The 23,205-nt window shown below is 40.1% G+C and overlaps 1 long non-coding RNA gene across 1 annotated transcript; it reads left to right on the top strand.

Moving 5' to 3' along the window:
- The first annotated feature begins 3,721 nt into the window (after positions 1-3,721).
- On the top strand, positions 3,722-23,131 carry LOC135320539 (uncharacterized). Its single transcript, XR_010379716.1, has 4 exons — positions 3,722-3,994; positions 4,298-4,420; positions 21,699-21,786; positions 22,969-23,131. It is a non-coding gene; the product is annotated as an uncharacterized LOC135320539 (long non-coding RNA).
- Positions 23,132-23,205: the final 74 nt, after the last annotated feature.

The following is a 23,205-nucleotide window of genomic DNA, read 5'->3' as shown; positions in this document are numbered from 1 at the left end:
GTTTATGTCTCTACATTCATACCTCTTACTTTAACCCTCAGTATATTCCTAAAGATTCTCCATTAAGAACATGGGCATTATTTTTGAATTTATTCCAGTTTATTGTTTATGTTTTTGTTAATTTTGTGAGAATTTTTTGCTATTATATATTTAAATGCTTAAAACTGACATTTAGAAAGGAAGATTCGGTTTGTCAATACTCAATTTGTAACTTGTCATTTAAAATTGTAAGTATTAAGCACTTGTTCCAGAATCCTTTCTTTTCTGTTTTTAAAAATTTGTTTCCAAGATTCTCAAAATGGTCATAGCTAAGTAGTATAGGTGGGGACACAGATGGAGAGAGGTAGTGTGGCTCATGTACAGACTGTGAGCAGTTTCATGGCTGCCTTTAGGCTGGAGAAGCCGCAGAAGAGCCCAGGTTATACCGGGGGTGGCTTTGTATGCACTTGAAAGCCAGCTTTCCTGCCTGTATGGTGAAGCCCGGTGGGCGTGGCAGGTAGATGATCAAGGTCTGATGGAGTTCATTGGCTGCACAGAGCGCTGTGTCTGTGAGAACTGGCGACCATTACCATGGGAAATGCTTGGCGCCAGGAACACTGCAGGGGAGCTGGGGAGCCTGTGTGTTAAGGATTTTCCAGTCCTGGGAGTGGGAAGAGCAGACTCTGCATTCAGATCTGAGTTTGAATTCATCCTCTTTAGTTTACTGGTCCTCTGACTTTTGTCAAGTTATACATCCTCTTTGAACTCCTGTTTTCTTGTCTCTCAAAACAGGAGAATTAAGGCCTGCTGCTAGAGTGTTTGATCAGTGTAAATGACTTGTGTCTATAAGATGCCACATACAGCCACAATCTCAGTGAGAAATGGGTTGTCGCCTCTTCTTCTGCAACTCAGTGCTCGATAAGACATCGGGGGAAAGCCAGTCCCTAATTTGTTGTGATGCAATGAGGAACAAAATTAACATCTTGCCTTTCCCTAGCAGTATTCTTACTTCTTTGTTTCATTTACCTCTTTCCTCCTTTACTCTCCCCTTTCACCTCCTCCACCAAAAGAGACTGAGACTGTCTCAGAACACTAGATTCAAATTACTTTAAATGTTGGCTCATCCCCATGAAATTACAGTGACATTAAAAAAAATCTGTACACATCCCAGATGATTATATTTGATTTATACACACACACACACACACAGACACACACACAATCAGGATGCCTCCCACTTGCTGAGGGAGAAGGAACACTTTTTCTGTGTTTCCATTCACTGAGCGTGAGAACAAAGTCTCTTATGCAGACTTTCTCCCGGCTTCTTGAATGGTGTTTTTAATTGGATTTCTGCTTTGTTGCCATGGAAATATTCTCCTAATAGAAGAGAGGAAGTGGAGATATAGACATTCTGCTGAGATATTGGTTTCATCATATTTGAGTTGGAAGGTACTTAAGAGCATAGAGATGTAACTTTTTATGGGTGAGAATCCATGATGGTGTAACTTGGACAAGAACCTGGGTCTTCTGCCATCGTGTCCATGCGGGCGAAGAGGCAACTGGGCAGGGGATGGCAGGGGTCCTTCTTGCTTGAGTTTCAGGGTTTTGCTAGTTTTCATTGCTCACCTGCCTTTAGTTTATGTCCATGTGGCCTCTCATTGGAAGGCCACTCTGTCCTGGTGGACTGAGTTTCTAATCAGCAAAAAGCTCTGGATCCACTCATATTTCCCAGAGTTTTTCTGCTGACCTGCTGACACTTTATATAATGAGGCCTAAGAAACTACTGAATATAAAATCCTTATTGATATCACTTGCCCTCGAGTTCCATAGGAATGGGGTGCTGTCTCAGGCTGTCTAAGGCTAGATCTGAACAAAGATATGGTGATAGGCTCTGCTGCTAGACCCTCCACAGTCAAATGGGATTTCCACCTAGTTTTTAGAATCAGGCAGATGAGTTCAAATCTTGCGTTTACCAGTTATTAGCTTTGTGACCTTGGGGAAGAAACTGTACTTCTTTGTGTCCAATTTTCTTTGTCTGTAAGTAAGTTCAGTAAATATTTTAAGGTTTTTTTTTTTTATAGAATTGAATGAGCTAATTCCCTCATTTATACCTAAAATACTGATCATGTGGTTCTATGTTGGTGCCTTGGTAGTTGATTACTAAGGAACTCGGCAGTGAGAATGTGGGTGGTGGACCCCTGGATCATAGAGCTTTTATTCCAGGATATTCTTGTAAAAGACTGGATGTGCAGTGGATTTTTAGTAAATATCCATACCTTTCCTAATCCACATTGATTGTTTATATATCTTTACACTAATATATGAACAATTTTTTATTGAAATTTAAATATCTTTTTAGTATTTAAAATATGCAGCTATAACAAAAATACATGAAATAAATAGATTTGACTTTTATTTTCTTTTCAATAAGCAAAACAAATAAAATAGAAAAGAAAAAAGTTTTGAAGGAGTAGAAATAATTTTATTTCCATGGAATTAATTCCCTATGTTAGGTTTTTTGGTTGTGTTGCTAAACAGCATATAAAGTTTATAGGTTGTGACACATTGGAAATGAGGAAACAGTGGAGACATACTACCTCCAATGAAGTCATTTAGTTACCACGTCAAAGCTAATTCTGCTTCCTGAATGACAGGCCAGTAAATCGGGAGATGAGGTGTTAGAGCAAGGAATAGTGACTTTATTTGAAAAGCTGGCAGAACCAGAAGATGGCATACTGATATCCTGGAGAACCCTCTTCCCCAAGTCAGAATTCAGTCTCCTTTTTTACTAAAAAGGGGCGGGGGTGTGGTTGGTGGCTGCAAACTTCTTGCTGTATGAATTGATTTCCTTGGAATCCTTTGTTCTTGCAGCTGTCCATGTGGGTCAAATCACGGTGACCCTTTAAAACCTCCAAAAAAAAAAAAAAACAGGTTATTCTCTATTTTGCAACTTGCCATCTCTACATAAGTGTAGAAGAGCTAACATCCTTAAAGATCAGAGCCCGCAGAATAGGCCCTCCTGGATATTTCAGGCTAAAGGCAACTTTCTTTTACAAAAGGTGCAGAGCTAGCATGTCTGAGCCTAGAAAACAGGGCACAGGTTTAAAGCCAAAGGAACATTTCTAACATGAAGTCAAATTTTTTCTTTTCTATTACAATTCCTTTTTCCACCTCATAAATAATTTTAGTAAGGAACATGAGCAATTTTTAATTTTTCTTCTCAATAATGGATAAATGAGCCAACTACATTTTTGTGAGCAGGGATGCTGTGCGTGCCTTGGGGTCACAGCAAACTCTTGTTGGGGGTGGTCGACCCTGCAACATGTCTGATGCCCTGTGAGTGTTGGTGAGGGTCTCCCTAACCTGGGGCTCTCTTCAAGAACCAGCATATGGGCATTGACCTCTGGAGACCTCTTTTTCAGCTGCCGGAAATTTTTTGAGATACTGTGATTGAAAAATCACTCCAGCTGGGGATAAGTAGGGAATAAAGGAAGAGGAAAAGTGCTTGGAGTAAAGTAGAAGAGAAGGACAGAAGATTAAGGAGCCTGGGGGCTTGGAAGCGGGGCTTCGGGAGAGAGACGAGCAGAGGTGGGGAGGTGCCCGGCTCTGGAACCAGCTCCTACACCTGTCCGTGAGCCCAAGCCACACAGCATTTATTTGGCCCAGGACGCTATCCTGTCTGGATGTCACCCTGGGCAGAACCTTGAGAATCGAAGGTAAGGGGTGGGCAGCACTCACCTAGGGGTCACTGAAGGCTTTAGTCAAGTCCACAGTGCCTTTAATAGTCATGTGTCTTCACTTGCCCTTTATCTTAGGATCTGAGAAGCAGGAGCAAGGAACTCAGGGAGAGATCCAGGAAGACATCTGACTCTGTTAAGAGACGACAGTCACAGCGACACGAGGAGCGAAGACACTTGCAGCAAAGCAAAATGACTTCACAACGATTGCATCAGAGCTGCAGGTGTGAGAGAGCCTAAGCCTGTCTCAGAGTGCAGGGGACAAGTGGAAAGGAATGGTAAAATTTCCACTGACAATTGAAATTTTGTTAAATAGCCTGCTACTCTTAATTGTATCACTTGATTGTATGTAGGTGTATTTCTGTGAGCATTTATAGGTTCACACAACCCCACCAGCACCTCTTGCCCCCACTGGGGATGGGCTTTCTCAAGCTCAGTGCACCTCATGCTTGGGTGGGCCATGCTGCGGGTCCTCGCCTGGGGCCGGGTTGCTGCAGGGCACTGAGTCCCCGAGGCACGGACTGTGAGACACGACAGGAACATCTCAGCTCATGACTGAGGGCCTCCGTTTCCCCCTGCAGTGTAAGAATGCCGGTGACTCAGTTAGAAGCATGCTTCGAAGCTGTCCGTGTACTTGCCATCCAGAAGCAGAGCCTGGGAGCTTCCGAATTTCTCCAGAATGCGGTTTACGTTCACCTTGACAGGTGAGTGTATGTCCTTTTACAAGTGGAGGAATTACTGCCGTTTCCCTGGAACTTACTCACCACTAGTCTATCTGATTTTCCTGTGCTAGGATTCAGTATAGCCTGCTAAAAATTCTGGAGTCAGATCTTGAAACCCTGATGAAGAGGATTATTTATTTTATTTCTTTATATGATAGTATTTTACTTTCAAAATTCAGAGTTTTCAGTTCATTGAGGAATTTTTTCGGGGGTTGGAGAATCAACGTTGCTCTTACCATCTTTGTGACCTGTTGCTATATGCCTCTCACATGTCTTCTGTCACTTGTGAGGCAGTCCCATTTGTGACCCTGTGTGGGTTGTTCAAGTTATAAAATATAAAGTCTGTAAAAGTACAGTCCCTTTTACTCCGAAGACATTCCACAAGAACTACTTAAATCTGGGTGTGGTTTTTAGAAGACAGAATCATTAGAACATGTACTTGCAGGTTGCTAGTGCAAAATCCCCAAATCAATAGTCTAGCTCAACATCTAAAATCTTTCTAATCTACCTTGGATTTGTATGGATAAGTGAAGCAGTTTGCTAAGAAATCAAGACCAGGTTTAGATTACAGGCTGGTGTAGCTCAGCAGGTCCTCCCATGCTGATGCTCTGCCAGAGGGTGGGGCCAACGGGAGAGGGCGTGTCCTGCCCTCCCTGAGCTGACAGTTTGATGGCAAAGACCTTCACCAGGTGAAGAACTTGGAGTTTCTTCTAAGAAAAGTGGGTTTGAAAAGAGTCCTAAAAGCGCGGGAGTGACACAATCCCATTTGTCTCAAGTAGGGGAGAGCGGCTGTAGGGCCCATTGGGAGACTCGTGAGTCCAGGTGTGCCATGTTGGTGGCTTCCACCTGAGCGGTGGGATGGTCAGTGGGTAAAAGCGAACAGACTGGAGACATGTTTCCATGGTAAAAAGGAAAGGATTAATGCTGTCTGTGAAGTTAGAATGGAGTAAGGCCCAGGTTTCTGGGTGGATTAATGAGGTAAATGATAGTCCTGCTGTGCTGTGATGAGGGAAACCTGCAGAGGGAGTTCTGGGGAAAATCTGATGAGTTCAGCTGTGGGTAAAATGAAAGGATGTTAGATGTGTGGACTGGGAGCTCTGGTGAGAGCCAGTAGTGAGTAGGGTGAGGGGAGAGAGACTTTCAAATCAGTTTGTCTTGTGAACATACAAATAAGTATGAGCAATGACACACTTAACACCTCTATATTCTGGATTTAAAACCCAGTAACATTTTGCTTTATTGACTGCAGAGGTTCTTAATTTTTTTAACAGAAATAAAATAAATAGAAACAAAATAGTGGAGTTAATCAACATCTTAGAGTTGATGTGTGTCCTTGTATATATTTTGATACCTCATCTGTTTATAACTATAATCTATAAAAAGTTAACTTGCTTAGCATAAGAGTTAAACAGAGGGACGTGACACACACTGTTAGGGGTTGCAGCTGATCTCCTTGGGCAAATTATGCCGCCTCTCTGTTCCTTAGTTGCATCTTCTGTGACTGCCCCTGGGCCCCTCGTCACAGCTGATTTCCTAGACTTGATGTTGGGAGGGAGGCTGCTGAAGGGAGTAAGAAGTGGCAACTACTAGGGATACTGAAGAGAGAGACAAAAGCATATTAAAGCCTATAAACTTAGTACAAATACCCTCAAAAGAGAAATAATCCCACAGTGTTTTGAGCCACTTAGCGTAAGGAAAACAAAATCACGTGGACCCAATTCTCTTGAACATTTGAGTATTGTGGGTGGGAGGGTGTCATCAAAAAAGTGTTGAGAAAAGGCCTTTTGGTTTCCCTTGACATTTCCAGTAAGGGTGGGTAGCATAAGCAAAACCCCCCCGGTTCACAGTGGAAGGTGCCTTTTTGTGCAAAACTGACCAAAGGTTGGAAACCAGTCTTCAGCGGTGCTGGCAAATGAAGAGACTTCTGGATTGGGTGGGGCACTTGCTGTGACGTCCAGGTGACCTGCTGGCTGGGGACTGTGAGGCGGGCAGTAGGTTTGCAGGGAGACCCGGGCATAATCCCTGGCTCTGAGGCTGCTGGTCTGACTAGCAAACCTGGGCACCCGCAGTCCTAATGGGGCAGCTCGGGATGTGGCCTGGGACACCTGCTGTGCTGAGGGCGAGAAGAGGGCTTCCCTGAGGGGGTGTCCCTGCGGAGAGTGGAAACGTCCTCCTGCAGGGGAGGAAGAGCCTCTGAGCAGGGTGCTGGATGCACAGGCAAGACCACCCTGAGCATGGAGGGTTTGGGAAGCCGGAAGTCATACAGTGGCCCGAGCAGCCTTGTTCCTGAGAGACTGGAGGTAAAAGATGCTGAAAAGGCAGGCTAGGGTCAGACCCTGTGGTGGGTTATGAGTGACAGGAATGGACTGGTCAGGCAAGCACGAGAGAACCCTGTGGGCGTCCCAGCTGGGGCGTCACGCCGGAGGGAGGAGCAGAGTTATAGACTTTGTCACTTATTAGCTGTGTGACTTTGAGCAAGATCACCCCAGTTCTCTCTATATATATCTTCACCTGTAAAGTGACACAGTGACAAGCTCGTGTCATCAGAAGGCTTAGTTTAGCTCTGATCCTCTGTGTCCAGTCCTGTCAGTGCTGCCCTGTGAGGTTCTGCATTGGCTGCTCTTACCCTGAGATGGGAGGGCGTAGAGGGACATTGTAGCACCCGAGGGCAGGATGGGTTTGCTTTAAAAGCAGACATGTTGCCGCCTGCAGCTGCAGACCTGCAGGCAGTTTGGTTGATGGTCGTGGAGAGAACTTTGGAGGCCTTAGCATCGTCTTAAGATTTGTTTTCACTTAGGGACCGGATTTGCCTTTGCAGATTAATGTTGCAGATTTGGGCTTCTGGCAAAGCTGTTTCCAGAGATGGGTATATACGTAACATATCGTATAAAATAAAATGATTTTCTTAACGTGTGGGACTTTGCAGCTGTTGGGAACAGCTCTGTTACCCTGGTCTCCACGGAGGACACTAGGGGTCAGCAGAGCGTGCGGGAGGGCAGGCAACCCACAGTGCTTTTGCCGGCTGTTCTCCCCAGTAGGGCAGTCTGCTGAGTTGACTCTTCTCTGAGTTTGGTTACCAGATGAGCAGACAGCAAAGTAATGAGTTCTGGTGGGACTGTATAATGACAGGAAGAAAGAGGAACCAGTAGTTTTTCAAGACTAGAACACTCTTTTGGTTCCTGATCCAGTGTATTCCATTACAGAAGTGATGAGTTGTTTCTATTCTGGGACTTGATTGAAATAAATGTTTAGCCTAAAATTAAGAGTTGTGTTTCATTTAGTGGGAGGACTCGAGCCGGGATGACAGCCTCTCAGATCACTCTGAGGAACTGCTCCCAAGAGGTATGGGAAGAGCTAGGATATACAGGAGCTTTACAACAAAGACCAGGTAGTTGGAACAATAAAAGATTGCTTGTTATCTAAAGAAAGCCAGGTATCTCAAGTTCAAGTATTTAGTGGTTTTCTATGTATGGGTGGAAGCAAACATTTGGACTCACTGAATTCATACTTTAACAAGCACCTAGCTATCTAGGGCAAGTATCCTGTCCTTTCTTATTCTGAGTCTGCTCAGAGGGCACCAATATGAGTGGCTGAGAGGCTGGGCTGCAGGCCTGTCCTCGCTGGGGTGTGGCAGTGGCTGCTGATGGCTTGGCTTCAGGATTCTTTGTTTACTGACATGGTTGCAGTATTTTCTTTCACATTGTAGTACTTTCATTCACAGTGCTCCCCCTTGGTCCTAAATTCGACCAATATTTTGAGAGACGTTTCATGACCAATTTTGTCCCACAGTGCTAGGATGGCTCATTCCTAGTTCAGGTGAAGTATCTTCTGAGCTGCCATTCAAGGTGTTAGTTTTTTATCAGACCCTGTTGATACTAAAAGTTCTCTGGATCGCCTGTCTTACTAGTCTATTATGATCCAGGAATTGTTTACCCTTCGTTGCTCATTACCATAACTAGAATCACACTATTACAATTATTTTACACAGAGTTATAAATTTTATCTATTCCTTCAAGATGTTTAGCCATCATCAATTTTGTAGGCCTAGTTACACATTGGGAAATGTAACAGACAACAATTTTATTATATAGACAGGATATAAGTAATTCAGCTAGTAACGTTTATAAAGTCATGAGTAAGAATTTAATAGTCGAGAAGTTATATTTTTGGGTTAAAATTTTCCTTGTGTTCCTGATTGAGTTTGAGTGATCTTATGAGAAATTTCGTATTTATGGTCAGGGTCAGAGCAGGTATTAATTGGCCAGGTGAGGTCTCCCACCTTGTAAGATCAATAGTGGCCTAAACAGAACTATAATTTCTTTTTAGAATAACGTTTCTGAGGGCTATCTAGTTAGAGCCTTGGAGTAGGGAAACCCACCAAGGTAACACAGAAGTACTAGACATAGGTAATTTACCATAAACTTAGCAGTTGGAGTAGTTCATAATCAAAGGTAGGAGAAATTATCAAAGTAATTGGCATACAGGCCTGGTTCTGTGTCTTGGGTCTGCAGTCTTCTTCTCATCCTGACCTGGTAGATTCTTCTCCATTTGGGCATTGTTTTAAGGTGAGCAGTGCTCTATAGGCCAGTGCACTGCAGGGGCTGTTTCTGATAGGAAATGAATCTGAAAGTCCGTTTCCTTCAGCTTTGGTGTGTATGGTCTAGTTAAGAGTACCTGATAAAGGGTCCTTCCATTCAGGTTGGAGACAGTTCTTTAAGTCATGCCTGTTCCAGTATGTATAATCCCCTGGCTGCTGGTCATGGGGCATTGGAACTTTACCAAGGATAGATTACTGAGCCTCAGAAATAAACCTAGAGTATTCTTTTCATAATTCAATTAAACTTTACAGCAATGTGACATAACAGCAAGGAATGATCTGGGAAATGTCTAAGTAAATATAGACCTCAATCAACAAAACTAGAAATTAATATCCACTAAAATATAATCTTTTTTCTCTCTAAAGTTACCCTCAGTTTTCTCAAATATAGTCAAATCAAGATTAATTTATTTACAAGCTAAGTCTGTTTATTTGATTATATAGGCTTTTTTTAAATTGGCTGTGTTGGAACTTTTAATAAGGACTCTCAGGGTAGAATGTTAATAAGGTTTTCTTAGGCCCAGAATGCCTCGTCAAGGGCTTGTCATGGATTTCTGCCTTACAGATTTAGGTAAATTCTTTTCTCTTTAAAATCCTTAAAATACATTGAGATTGCTATATCTGTTAGGAGATGATCTTCCTCATTTGTCTGATAGAGCCACTGGAGACCTTAGAGTTTTTAGTCTCTTGAGGGGTCAGATAGAAAAGATAACTGTTCCAAGTCTGTGTACATAAGTATAATTTATCAAATTTCTGTGAATCATAACTAGCTTAAGGAGAAGAGTTTCTTTATGTCTGGGAAACAGGTTAAAAGCCAGTAGTATTTCAGACAAAATCAAAAATTATAACCATATTCACCAGTTTACTCAGTCCCATGTAACTAATTCTTTTACTCAGAGTTTTCATTAGACCTTTAAAATTTCTTACCCAGTTTAGTTCAGTGCTATAATTTGAAATTTATTTGAAATCAATAAATCTCCTTGAGGAGAAAGCAATTTGCAAAATCATCAGAAGGAAACAATTAACTGTATATAAATGACAAGAGATTTAAAAGCATGGTTAAACAACGTTACACTATAATCGATAAAGAAAGCTGGTCACTATAACTAGAATTATGACTGGTAACATTTCAGATATACCAGAATTTTAGGGAATCCATATAATTTCTAGAATATCTATATTAATAATATTTTCTCATACAATATAACCTAGGAAGATCTATTATTCATTTGACAATACCATGTTATTTAACATGCCAAATGAAACTTACTAGTTTAAAATCTCTCTTTGGGATGTTTCAGGGGCCCTCTGTAGCATCCCAAACTTAACTGGAGATTAAAAGAACTTTAATTAGAAATTGATATTTGGGGAGCTTGTTAAAAGTTTTCAGAACACTTGGTCAGATAAACATATAGATCACTGTAAAGCAGTTCTTTTTCATTAACAAGAAAATACGTTAAAGGTAAAAGCAGAACAGGTCAGTTATGTGGTATAAGAAGCTTTACAATTTGTTACTGAAAGTGGATTAACATTTTTAGAAAATTTTGTCATCTTAACAGAGAGAAAACCAAATCTATTCTTGTACCAGATTACTTCTAAGATTCATTTACTTTGCCCAAGTTGATTCTAAACTTAGCCAATTCTGACCACGTACAAAACTCTTTCCTCAGGGTTCCTCTTCCACAAGCGTTCCACAGCTTTCTATACTCACATTAGTGTGTCCTTTATTTTCTCTTCCATTCAGAAGTAACCAGCTTCAGAAGAAAGTCACTATTTTTTATTAACAAAATATAATTACATTCATATATCTACCTTTACACATTTATCTTACTTTCCTAGGATACTGAGATTATACCCTTAATAATAGAGATTATTTCAGGGTAGCACCAACCATTTATTAATATTTCTAATCACCTTTACTTTCTCTGTAAGGGTAAGTTAAATGTTAAATAATTCATATTTCAATCTTATTTTATCTGAAAGTGTCATAGCTATTTAATAAAATCCTATCATTTAACTTAATTTAGTACAACTCTAGAATTTAAAGATACCAAACTTTTAGAGATTATCTTAACCATACATTTTAAAAATATATTTTAAAAATTTACCCAAAGCTCTCATCTCATTTCCACTTAATTTACTTAAAATTTTACTACACCACATTACTATTGTTTTTTCTTGACAATTCTGCAACAGATATAACAGGATCTTATTTGACTTTCATTAAAACTAGGTACAGTAAAGGTATTGTACTTAATATTGATGACTTTAAAGATGTCTATATTAATTAGAACATACTTAAACTAAACAATACCAAGTGTTATCTTAATATTGAATATTTTCCAGTTCACGTGATGCTGAAAGTCAATTTGGTCAGTTTTTATTTTAAAAATACTTAATTTGTAAGCTCTTATTTTTTTACGTCAATTAAGCAGAGATCTATGACTTTGATTTATTTTTTCAGCTGTAGAAATATCTCACATCTATAATGTGTATGCAGGCTTATAAACAGACAAAAGCTAGAGATCTCATAGGTTCACTTTAAAACTTACTTATAAGATAGATATAATAATAGTTGGATTAAGCTGAATTTGCTTGCTCAAATCACTAAGGCTTACTATTTATGAAACTGACATTTAAGATTTCTTGACAAATGCTGAAGGACGCGTCAGAGTTATGAGTTCTAAAATGCCAAAAATTTCTTGGCCTTAAGTATTATCTCGTTGAGCTAATTAGGTTCAGTCCTAGGTCACTGTTTGCTGTATTTATATTTCCGATCTGCAAGACAAAGACAGATGCTTCCAGTTCCCCAGAGAACTGCTCTGTCATGCAGGTCCAATTGTATCTCCTTAATTGGCTTTTTTGTATCAGTGAGAAGAGCTGTAAACAAAGAATTCCATGTTTTATAAATTTAAGATTTACTTTAGAATGTCTTCCAAAGCTTGCATAAGGTATTTAGTGAGGTCTCTTTTCCTTGAGTTATAAGTTAAACCCAGGGTAAACCTCTTATTTTATTGTCTATTAGCCACTGAATATTAGTTTTTAATTTTAAGTTATATTGGAAGGCTCACGAAACTCTATTGGTTTCCTTTACTTTGTTCAATTAATATTTTCTAAGGGACAGATATGTGCCCAGCCTTATAATACCAAGAAGGGGAAGCGTTTTTCCATTGAAATATATCTATCCCACAATATAATTAAGCAAAAGTTTTATATAAAGCCCATTTAATATACCAATTTTACAAACTTTTATCTCAATTTTATTAAAACTTGTACCTTTAATTTTTATATTTATTAGGTTTAATCAGTAATTCCTATTTCTAGAAGGAGTGTCAGAAGCTTTTTTTTTTTTTTTTTTTTTTTTGTGCATTGTATCTAATTATATAGAAAAGTCTCTGGGATTCCCAAGTTTCAGCCAAAGAGCTTAGGCCCTTCTCAATTTTCAATTTGATTAACAGGTCTGTTGTCCCAATCATTGATCAATTATTTCAGTCTATAAATATGTATTTTTTTTAGCTCTATAAATACATATATTTTAAACTGTGCTAAAGCGGACTTGTTTGAACTTTAATGTTGGGGGGCAGTAGGTGATCTCTTTGGCCCTTTTTTTTTTTTTACTTTACATAGTGTAGTATCAAAACCTTGTATCTAAATCCAAAAATGTCCATTTTATTTATCTCATTCAAAATAACCATATAAAAATATTTATCCATTTGGGATAAGCCCCTTATCTTTTTTTTTTTTTTTGACATTTTTACAATCCTTTTTCCAGTTATTCAGCCTAATTAACATTAATTATTCTAGGTATTTATTAGCATCTCTAAAACCATTGATCGGAAAGGAAAAACACAAATGTAGGTTTTCAAACCAGTTTTTTTTTTTAACTAATTTCTTAGGTTAACCATTAGATATATTTTTCTACCTTTAAACTTGATTTTAATAGGTACCAATAAAACGGCTGTTTATACTGAGAGCTCTTTCAACTTTCACCAATTTAAAAGTTTTCCCAAATTAAAGGATCCATCATATGGCCATCAATTTATCTATATATATATAGTGATTTTAAACCAATAAGATGAAGAGGCTTTTCCACATGAGAGTGGGGGTGTTGCTTAAATAAAATTCAAAAGTTTACTTTCCAAAAGCTAAAAGCCTTTGTGGTCCAGGCTGATGCAACAACGGTTAAGATGGCAAAATATCTGAAAATTGGTACAATCAAAGGATTTTTGAGAATCCCAATTTATTTGCGTGGCCACAATATATACACAATACTTGTACCTTTTGTATGACAGAGTCCAAGGTGTCATTTAAAAAAAAAGAAACACATATATACATACGTACACACACATAAAACACCCAGAGAAAGATAAAACATTTAATTTCAAGGACACAGGAAGAGAAATCCAAGTTCCCCTTAAATGGGATTTTGTTCTTATAAGTTCAGAATTCCAAAAAATATTTTATCAGGTCTGGTTAGTTACTTTCAGGGTGAGTTTTTTTTTTCTAATTCCTAATTAATGTTGTAAGTTTTGTACGTATATAAACCTGGCTAGTGTATTAGTTGGAGGCTGGCAATCTGTCATTTCTTTTTCTTTTCTGTTCTGTGTTTTTATTTTTTTTTAAATTTTTTTTTGAAAGTTCTATTTCCCATTGTAAGTTCGGGTTCTCAGAATAAAATTGCTGGTAAGATTTCCCGCAGGGACAACACTATGGCATGAAGTCTTTGCTTCTACCATTCCTGAAAGTTTCTCCGTCACCCAAGAAAGCTGTTACCAGCCAGGAGGAGGGTCCCATTTTTGGAGTTGAAAGGTTCCTCATAAGAGTTTTACTTTTATTCTGAAAAATTTAATGGAGGTAACCAAATCGAAGACAACATTAGACCAGCCTCTTACCTAACCACTTAGTCCTGAACTCAGTGTCTTTCAACTGGGACCCACTCAGGACGTTTTCACTGGGTGAGTATTTTCCTGGTATGTTTCCACCAGCCCCACTTCAGACGTCTCCTCAAGGTGGGTGTTTCCTGTTATCTTTCAACCAGGCCCCACCCAGTATGTCTCCACTGGGTGGGTTATTCCCCCCCAGTATCTTTCAACTGGAGGGCCAGGTACCTGGATACACCGCCAAATAAAACTCAGGATCATCAACCAATATGGGAGATCCAAGAACCAGGAGAGACTCACCCAAATTCATCTGGATTCCCCAAGGAGGCAGATGGGCACAAAGTGCCAATGCTGGTACCAAGGCTCCAGTAACTTGGAGAGTTCAGCTGGAGAGAAGTCTGCTCTGGGTCCCTTCCTGGTGTCCAAAACTTTTGACTGAAATACATGTGCAGCCTAAAAGTTAAGAGTTATGTTTATTTGGCGGGAGGACTCGAGCCTGGATGACAGCCTCTCAGATCGCTCTGAGGGACTGCTCCGAAGAGGTTGGGGAGGAGCTAGGATATATAGGAGCTTTACAACAAAGACAAGGTTGTTGGAACAATAAAAGATTGCTTGTTATCTAAAGAAAGCCAGGTATCTCAAGTTCAAGAATTTAGTGCTTTTCCATGTATGGGAGGAAGCAAACATTTTGACTCACTGAATTCATTCTTTAGACAAGCACCTAGCTATCTAGGGCAAGTATCCTGTCCTTTCTTATTCTGAGTCTGCTCACAGGGCACCGTTGTGAGTGGCTGTAGAGGCTGGGCTGCAGGCCTGTCCTCGCTGGGGTGTGTTGGCAGCCACTGATGACTTGGTTTCAGCATTCTTTGTTTACTGACATGGTTTGCAGTATTTTCATTCACACTGTAGTATTTTCGGTCACAGAATGATTATGGATAATCTGCAAACTTGGAAAGCAACCGAGATGGAATTACTTCAGGTACCTTCTAATTTAATAAGCCGTGTGCAAACATAAACATGGAGGAAGCATACAAAAGGATTTGGTGGTGTAGGGAAGGTGTTCTGCACATTACAGGAGAAGGCAAGGCAGAATTCCTTTTCTTTGTGGGCAGGGACGTAAGCCCACCTTTCTTTTCTGTAGTGGTTTTGAGAACAGTTTATGGTAATTAATGAACATTGAGAAACGGTGGCAAAAATTGCATTCAAGAGCTGGCCGGCTGCAAACTTGTGTATTGGACAGGTGGATTTCATAGGCAAGTGGTCAAGTGGATGGGAGAAAGATGGAGCCCAGGCCTGGGCCCAGATACAGGTTTAAATTGCCAATTCCTCACCATGGGGCCTTGGACTAGAATGTAACCTCTCCTAACCTGTTGGTGAATCTGTGAAATGGGCATGATAATATTGGTTTCTACCTGGGATTGTTGTAAGTTGTAAAGAGTATTATAGCACACATGAAGCACTTAACACACTGGCACTTAGCAGTGTTCACTGTGTGTGGACGTCCCGCTTTGCGTGTGTCAGAGCTGTAAAGGCAGCATTTGTCTGTTGAGGATGCACTGGTAGCCCCTTGAATAGGTTGTGAATTTGGTTATTTCCTTTTATCTTGGTAAATATGTGTGCCATGGTCTGTTATTTTCATGGACAGATGAGGAATCTCAGGGTAAAGAAGACTGTGTAATTTGCCCAAAGTCAGACCATAATTTTGGGTGCAGGGGCCTCAGTTCAGCATGGGCCCCTGGGCCTCCTGCCCTCTCCTTTCAACACCTGAGCCAGATGTGTGCTCGGCTGTCTCCCAGCCCAGAATATCCAGCAGGGAGCAAGACATACCTGGCCCTGTGCTGCTTGAGCAAAACTCCGGGGTGGAGGCAGTTACAAAAAGGATAAACATAAAAACAGATGACTGCAAACTGTGATCAGCTCTGAGAAGGAAAGGAACAGGCCTGGCCGTGCAGCTCTGGGAGCTTACCCGTTAGGGCTGCTCTGGGGGCGTTCATCTCAGCTAAACAAGCTCTGCTGCTGCACCAAGGCAGGAAGGCAGGGAGCATGTGACCAGGTAGACGGCCTTGTTAGTCATACTCATTCCCCATTAAGCAGCAGCTGTCATGGGCACTTACCTAGTAAACAGATGTTGGCCATAATCATCACGCACTTTGCTTGGTAGTTTTATTGGCCCCACTTTTGAGATGAGGTCATTGAAGCTGGGGAGTTTGCTGCATGCCCGTGATCACCTTGGAAATACCCCCACTGGTCTTTCAAGCTAGACGCGTGGCTGTCATGCCCCAGCCCTGTGAATGGCATCGTGTAGCTTCTCCCAAGTGGCCCAAATGACTGATATTGATTTTCTTAATTCGTAGGAAATGGTATGTGACAGTAGGAGAAAAAGGTAGTAAGAAATTGTTTGGAAAACTAGAAAAAAATTCAATTCTTCCCAAGCTGGGGGAGTGTAAGCTCTGTCACACACTCCACTCACTGCCTGTCACCTCCTCCCTGCCGACTCTGTGTTCAGAAGCCACTCTGAGCCTTTGAAGAACATTTTGCCTCATGACACTGTTGACTAGGACCTGCGACCTCTCTGTCCCTGGTTAACAGTCTATTCAAAGCCATTTAAATTTTATGCAGGCTCCTCCACTCAGATGTAAGAATAGCCTCTTTAAACTTCTTGATGCAGCTCCTTAATGAGGATCTTGTGAAGGGAACCTAGTCAAAACCTGGGATGTATGCACACAGTGACTGCAACATCAGCACTTTGTGAAGTTCAGAATCAGATGGGTGGGAGACTCAGGAAAGGCTTTTTAATGTAGAAAGGGGAAAGTGAAAGGACGCAGGCTGTGTAAGACTGAAACATCTCGGTCCCAGCCAGCAAGGCACCTGCGTTCAGGATGGTGGGTGGGGAGTGCAGAGTTGTCACAAAGAAAGAAGTGGTGGGATGGGAGGGAGGACAGTTAGGTACTTTACTGGGGAGGGAAATAGTGGGCTGAACATTTCCTGGTTGAACAAGAGGACTGTGATATGATGTGCTTGTATTTTGGAGAGAAGGGTTTTGTGGGCACAGGCCTAGGGAGAATGCTCTGTGGCTGGGGATTCAGCACAACAAGGAAACACAGAGAACCAGGCAGACCCTAGGGCCCCTGCTGGGGGAGAGGCTGCCCGCCAATTCGAGCCCTTGGGGCTGCTTCTGTCCCTTAGCCGGGGCCTTAGAGCTCCCTTCACAACCCAGTCCTGTTGATACAAGAAAAAATAAGTGGGGCATGAGAAGGGCTGTGTCCCAGGCTTTGGTTGAGCCCCTTGGATGTGCCCTGTCAGATGTGGGTACTTGGCTTCATGCAGGAAAGTATTCAAGCGCAAGCCACTGTTGAGTAAAGGTAGATTTATTCAGAGAGATTCATTGAAATGCAAGAGAAATTCCACGATGTGTGGGGGTTGATGCTCAGATTAAAAGTAGGTACACACTCCAGAGAGTGTGGGCCTTCTCTGAAGCGGGAGAGAGAGGTGTGACCCCTAGGAGGTGCTGTGTTGCTTGTATTCATGGGCTTGGTGGTTTCATATGTTAATAAGTAGAAGGACCAGCCTAAGGGCAAGGGGCTGGAATTCCCAGGGAGTTGGCCATTTCCCACCCTTTGACCTTTTTTGGCTAGCCTTGGGACTGCCATAGTGCCTGGGGGTGTGTTATTCACCATGTTACTATTACAATGGGTGTGTAATGAAGCTCAAGATCTGCTAGAACTTAAATCTCTTCATCCTGAGCCTCAAGGCCTGTTGGGGGTTGAATCCTTCACCATTTTGATGTTAATTGCTGTGGCCTTCCTTGAATGGCTGTGCTCTGCCCCCTTCCATCCTGTCTCACTGTGATGACACAGAGAGAACAAAGGACCGGCCCTGGCTGTGCTCCTGCATTTAACAGGGGGAGGGGTGGGGTAGGCTGAGGATGACTCTGGGTGGTGTGAAGGATGTTTCAGATTTTCCCACGTGGGACATGGGGACCTGCCAGCTGCCACCGCAGATTTATCTCACGGGCATCATCGCTTGTGTCACTCATTTGTTTCTATTTTTCTTTTTTCTTTTTTTTTAGTATTTAATCTAAATTTAATATCAGGTTTTTTTAGGAAACAAATTTCTCTTTTTCTTTTCTTTGGGGCTCTTTTTGGGGGGGTAGGTAATTAGGTGTATTTATCTATTAGTGGAGGCCCTGGGGCTTGAACCCAGACCCTGTGTATGCTATACACACGCTCTAACGCTGAGCTCTACCACCCGCCCCTTCATCTTTTTCTTTTTGCTTTAGCTGCCAAAAATCTTACAGCTGAATTTCTAGTCGGCCTTTAACACTTACCCTGACTTCATGGCATCCATTTTTATGACTTTACCTCCCCCTGGTTACTTTTAATTATTGAATCTCCATTTTCTTTTCACTCTCACTTTTGTCTTTTTGTTGTTATGGTTGTTAAGCTGTGTTTAAAAAATTGTTTAAATTCTCTTTTAGCAGGAGGCTGAAAGTAAATAAATATGTAAATAAACATCACACTTAAATGCTTTTATACATTCTAAGCTGTTTAGTAGTTACTTAAAAACTGGACTGATATTAAAGTTATAACATTTTTACATTATTTTTTAATTTTTTCTAAAGGTATAGCTGATTTACAATATGATATGTTTCAGGTGTACAATACTTGCTCCATTTATAGTTATTGTAAAACATTGACTGTATTGCCTATGTTGTAAGATACATCCCTCTAGCGTGTTTACGTTACATGTAGCAACTTGTATAAGAAAGTTGGGTAACACAGAGTCTGGGGCATTGCTGTGTCTGACTCAGGTTCCAGGTCACCCTGCCTGTCAGACCCCAGGCCCTCACACCTATCTGCAGGGCAGCGAGTGGAGGCAGCTCTCATCAGCGCTGGTACCAACCTCTGAGTCGCAGTGACAACAGTGACTGTCTGTGGACGTGCAAAGTGTTGTTCCAGGAGATTTACATGCATTTCTTCATTTATTATTTAAAGCCCTCCTGTGAGGGATCGTTTTATGTTTTTAATGAATAATACACTTTATTTTTAATTTAATAGACTTCAAACTTCCAGAAAATTTACAGGAGTAGTACAATGAACACTTAGATACACTTCACCTAAAAGGACAGTATTTGTCCTATTGTGTCTGGCTTATTTCAGCATACTTTTTTAAGGTTCATCCATGTTGTAGCCTGAAACAGTAATTTATTCTTTTGGTTTAATAATATCTTTTTTCTTTTTTTTTTTTTTTGTTTTTGGTCTATTTAAAAATAGTTTCATTGAAGTCTAGTCAGTTTATAATGTTGCATCAGTTTCTTGTTTACAGCACAACACTTCAGTTATATAGGAATATACATGTATTCATTTTCATATTCTTTTTCAACATAAGTTACTATAAGACATTAAACATATTTCCCTGTACTGTACAGTATAAACTTGCTGTTTATTCTATACATAATCAGTATCTGCAAACCTTGAACTCGCAAGTTATCCCTTCCCACACCATCTCCCCTCTGGTAACCATAGTTTGGTTTCTATGTCTCTGTGTCTGTTTCTGCTCTGTAGATAAGTTTCTCTTTCTTTGTTTTTTTTTTTTTTTTAAGATTCCACATATGAGCGATCTCATATGGTATTTTTCTTTCTCTTTCTGGCTTACATCTCTTAGAATGACATTCTCCAGGTCCATTCATGTTACTGCAAATGGCATTATTTTATTATTTTTTATGCCTATGTAGTAGTCTATGGTATAAATATACTGCAACCTCTTTATCCAGTCATCTGTCAGTGGACATTTAGGTTGTTTCCATGTCTTGGCTATTGTAAATAGTGCTGCTGTGAACATTTGGGGGAAGGTGTCTTTTTGAATTAGGGTTACTTCTGGATATATGCCCAGGAGTGGGATTGCTGGGTCATAGGGGAAGTCAATTTTTTGTCTTTTGGTGAATCTCCATACAGTTTTCCACAATGGCTCCACCAAACTGCATTCCCAGCACAGTGTAGGAGGGTTCGATTTTCTCCACAGCCTCTCCAGCATTTATTGTTTGTGAACTTCTGAATGATGGCTATTCTGACTGGTGTGAGGTGATACTTGATTGTAGTTTTGATTTGCATTTCTCTGATAATGATATTGAGCATTTTTTCATGTGCCTATTGGCCATTTGTATGTTTTCATTGGAGAAAAGTTTCTTTAGCACTTCTGCCCATTTTTGGATTGAATTGTTTATTTTCTTTCTTATGAAGTGTAAAAGCTGTTTATATATTCTGGGAATAAACCCCTTGACAGTCTCATTTATTGTAAATATTTTCTCCCATTCCATAGGTTGTCTTTTTGTTTTGCTTACTGTTTCCTTTGCTGTGAAAAAGCTTGTAAGTTTAATTAAACCCCACTTGTATATTTTTGCTTGTATTTCTATTGCTTGAGTAGACTGCTCTAGGAGAACATTGCTGAGATGCATGTCAGATGTTTTGCCTACGTTTTCTTCTAAGAGGTTTGTAGTGTCTTGTCTACATGTTTAAGTCTTTAAGCCATTTTGAATTTATTTTTGTGTGTGCTGTGAGGGAGTAGTCTAACTTCATTGATTTACATGCAGCTGTCCAGTTTTCCCTACACCAATTTCTGAAGAGGCTGTCTTTACTCCATTGTATGTTCTCACCTCCTTTGTCAAAGATTCAATGACCAAAAGTTTTTGGGACTATTCTTCATAATTTTTTTACCCATTCATTGATGGATGGACATTGTTTGTAACTTTTGGCTACTCTGAATGATACTGCTATGAATATTGATGTGCATATTTTTGTGAGAATATGTTTTCATTCTGTTGGCTGTAGAGTTGGCCCGCCATATCTGTAGTTTCCACTTCATGGATCCAGATGGCTGGTTGTAAAGGGACTCGAACATCCTTGGATTATGGAATCCAGGGTGGTGGGTTCCTGAAACCAATCCCCCGAGGATACTGAGGGATGACCCTATATGTAGGAGTAGAATTGCTGAGCCATATGATAACACTAAACTTTTGAGGAAACACCAGACTTTTCCAAAGAAGCTGCACCATTGCCCCTTTCCAATGGCTGCATATTGAGGGTTCCCATTCCTCTGCCTCCTGACCGACACTTGTTATTGTCCGTGTTTTGATTATAACCATCCTAGTGGGTGTAAAATGAGATCTCATTTTGATTTTGATTTGACTAGTGATGCTGAGCATCTTTTCATATGCTTATTGGCCATTTGTGTATCTATTTAATTCCTTGGTAAATTTAAAAATTGGGTCGATTTTCTTTGTATTGGTCAGTTGTAAGCATTAGTTTTATATCCTGGATACTAGTCTCTTATTAGATATATGCTTTGCAAATTTTTTCTACTATTCTGCAGATTGTCATTCCACTTTACTTTTTTTAAACATTAAGACAATTTCTTTATAGGGGAGGTAATTAGATTTATTCATTTATTTTATTTATTTATTTATTTTTTTCCAAGCATGCACTCTATCACTTGAGCTACCCACTTCCCCTTTCATTTCACTTTCTTGATGATGTCTTTTGTAACAAGCGGTTTTAATTTTGATGAAGTCCAGTTTATCTGGTTTTTTTTAATCACTTCTGCTCTTGGTATTGTATCTAGGAAACCATAACCTATCCTAGGACCACAAAGATTTATACTATGTCTTCTTTTAGAAAGTTTATAGGTTTAGATTTTACGTTTCTGTCTGTGATCCATTTTCAATTAATTTTTATTTGTTATATACAATAGGGGGTTTCAGATTCTAAATTCATTCTTTTGCCTGCAGATACCCAGCTTTCCCTGCACCATTCGTTGAATAGACTATTCTTTCAATGGAGTGTTGTTGGCACCCTTGTTGAAAACTGACTGTAAATGTAAGTTTCCCCCCTGGAATTTTTACTGTGTCTCATAGATTTATGTATCCAAACTTATGACAGTACCATAATGACTTCAGTACTATAGATTTGTAGTAACATTTAAAGTGAGTCCTCCCACTTTGCTCTGCTTCTTCAAGATTGCTTTGGATGTCCTGGGCCCCTTGCACTTCCATATGAATTTTGGGATCAGTTTTTCAATTTTTGCAAAGAAGTCAGCTGGAATTTTGATAGCGATTCCACTGAATTTGTAGATCACTTTGGGGAGTCTTAACATTTTTAACAATATTGTCTACCATTCCATGAACATGGGATGTCTTCCATATATGTAGATCTTCTAAAATTTTTTCAGTGATACTTCAAATTGTTCAATGTACAAATCTTGTAAATTTTTGTTAAATGTATCTCCCATTTTATTTTTAATGCTGTTGTAAATGGAAAGGCTGAGCTTCTTAAGGGTGGGACTATATATCAATTTTTTTATTTCTAGGATTCCTACACATAAAATACACTAGGTTTATATTTGCTACATAAATCTATCCACAACTCTTCCCTCCCCTGTGTTATAAAAAACCAAGACCCAGGTTAAACTACCTGAACACCTATGTGGAAGTGAGAAATGAGACCCTTGGGTGGGGCTTTGTGCAGATGATACTGAGAACTTATTTAGGATGGCTTCATCTTAATTTCTTTTAAACAATCCTTTCAGTGTATATAGTCAGATACATTAAGAACATGCCCTTTTGATGTACAGAGGAGCTAAGACTATCATTTTCAAATAATTTCTAGTGAGAATGTTGTACTTGAAACCTAATTTGTATCTATCTTTGAAGATTTATGTTTCAGGAGCTTTGACTAAAGAACACCTGTCTTTATTCAATAACGACAACTAAATGCTCAAACAACATGTAAGAGTTTGAGCTGTAACTGGAGGCAGTGCTTACCTCTCCCAATACACTTGTGCTGATCTGCTCAAAGGGGTTCGTCCAACTGTTTGTCAGTAGTCTGTTGGACAAAGCCATAAAACATTGATTTAAGGTTGCTGGAATGCAACATATTCTTATTAATACTAAGTAAGCCCATATTGAGTGCTTACTGTATGTTAGGAATTGTCCCTCAGACTCACATGAATTTTATTTCTCTGAAAACCTTACATATTTCCTTGCTATTTCCACTTTACAGATAAGGAGACTGAGGATTAAGTCTTCTCTCTTTTGGGGGGAGCTCATTATCAATGACTGGAAGTTGTAAGGAAAAAGATATTGATTCATCCTGAGAAAATATTTTTCTGAGAGTCAGAAATGAAGAGGGTGACCACTGAAGAGGGTGATCATTGTTCGAGTGAGACGAGCCCCGTGTTGTACGGAGTCAGCATCCCAGTCCTGGATATGGCACTGTGCTGCGTGGTGGGTGAGGCGG

Source organism: Camelus dromedarius, unplaced genomic scaffold (genome assembly GCF_036321535.1).
Source record: "Camelus dromedarius isolate mCamDro1 unplaced genomic scaffold, mCamDro1.pat HAP1_SCAFFOLD_179, whole genome shotgun sequence".
In the NCBI taxonomy this organism is placed as follows: domain Eukaryota; kingdom Metazoa; phylum Chordata; class Mammalia; order Artiodactyla; family Camelidae; genus Camelus; species Camelus dromedarius.
The sequence above is the reverse complement of the archived record's forward strand: the minus strand, read 5'-3'. Positions and strand labels throughout refer to the sequence as shown.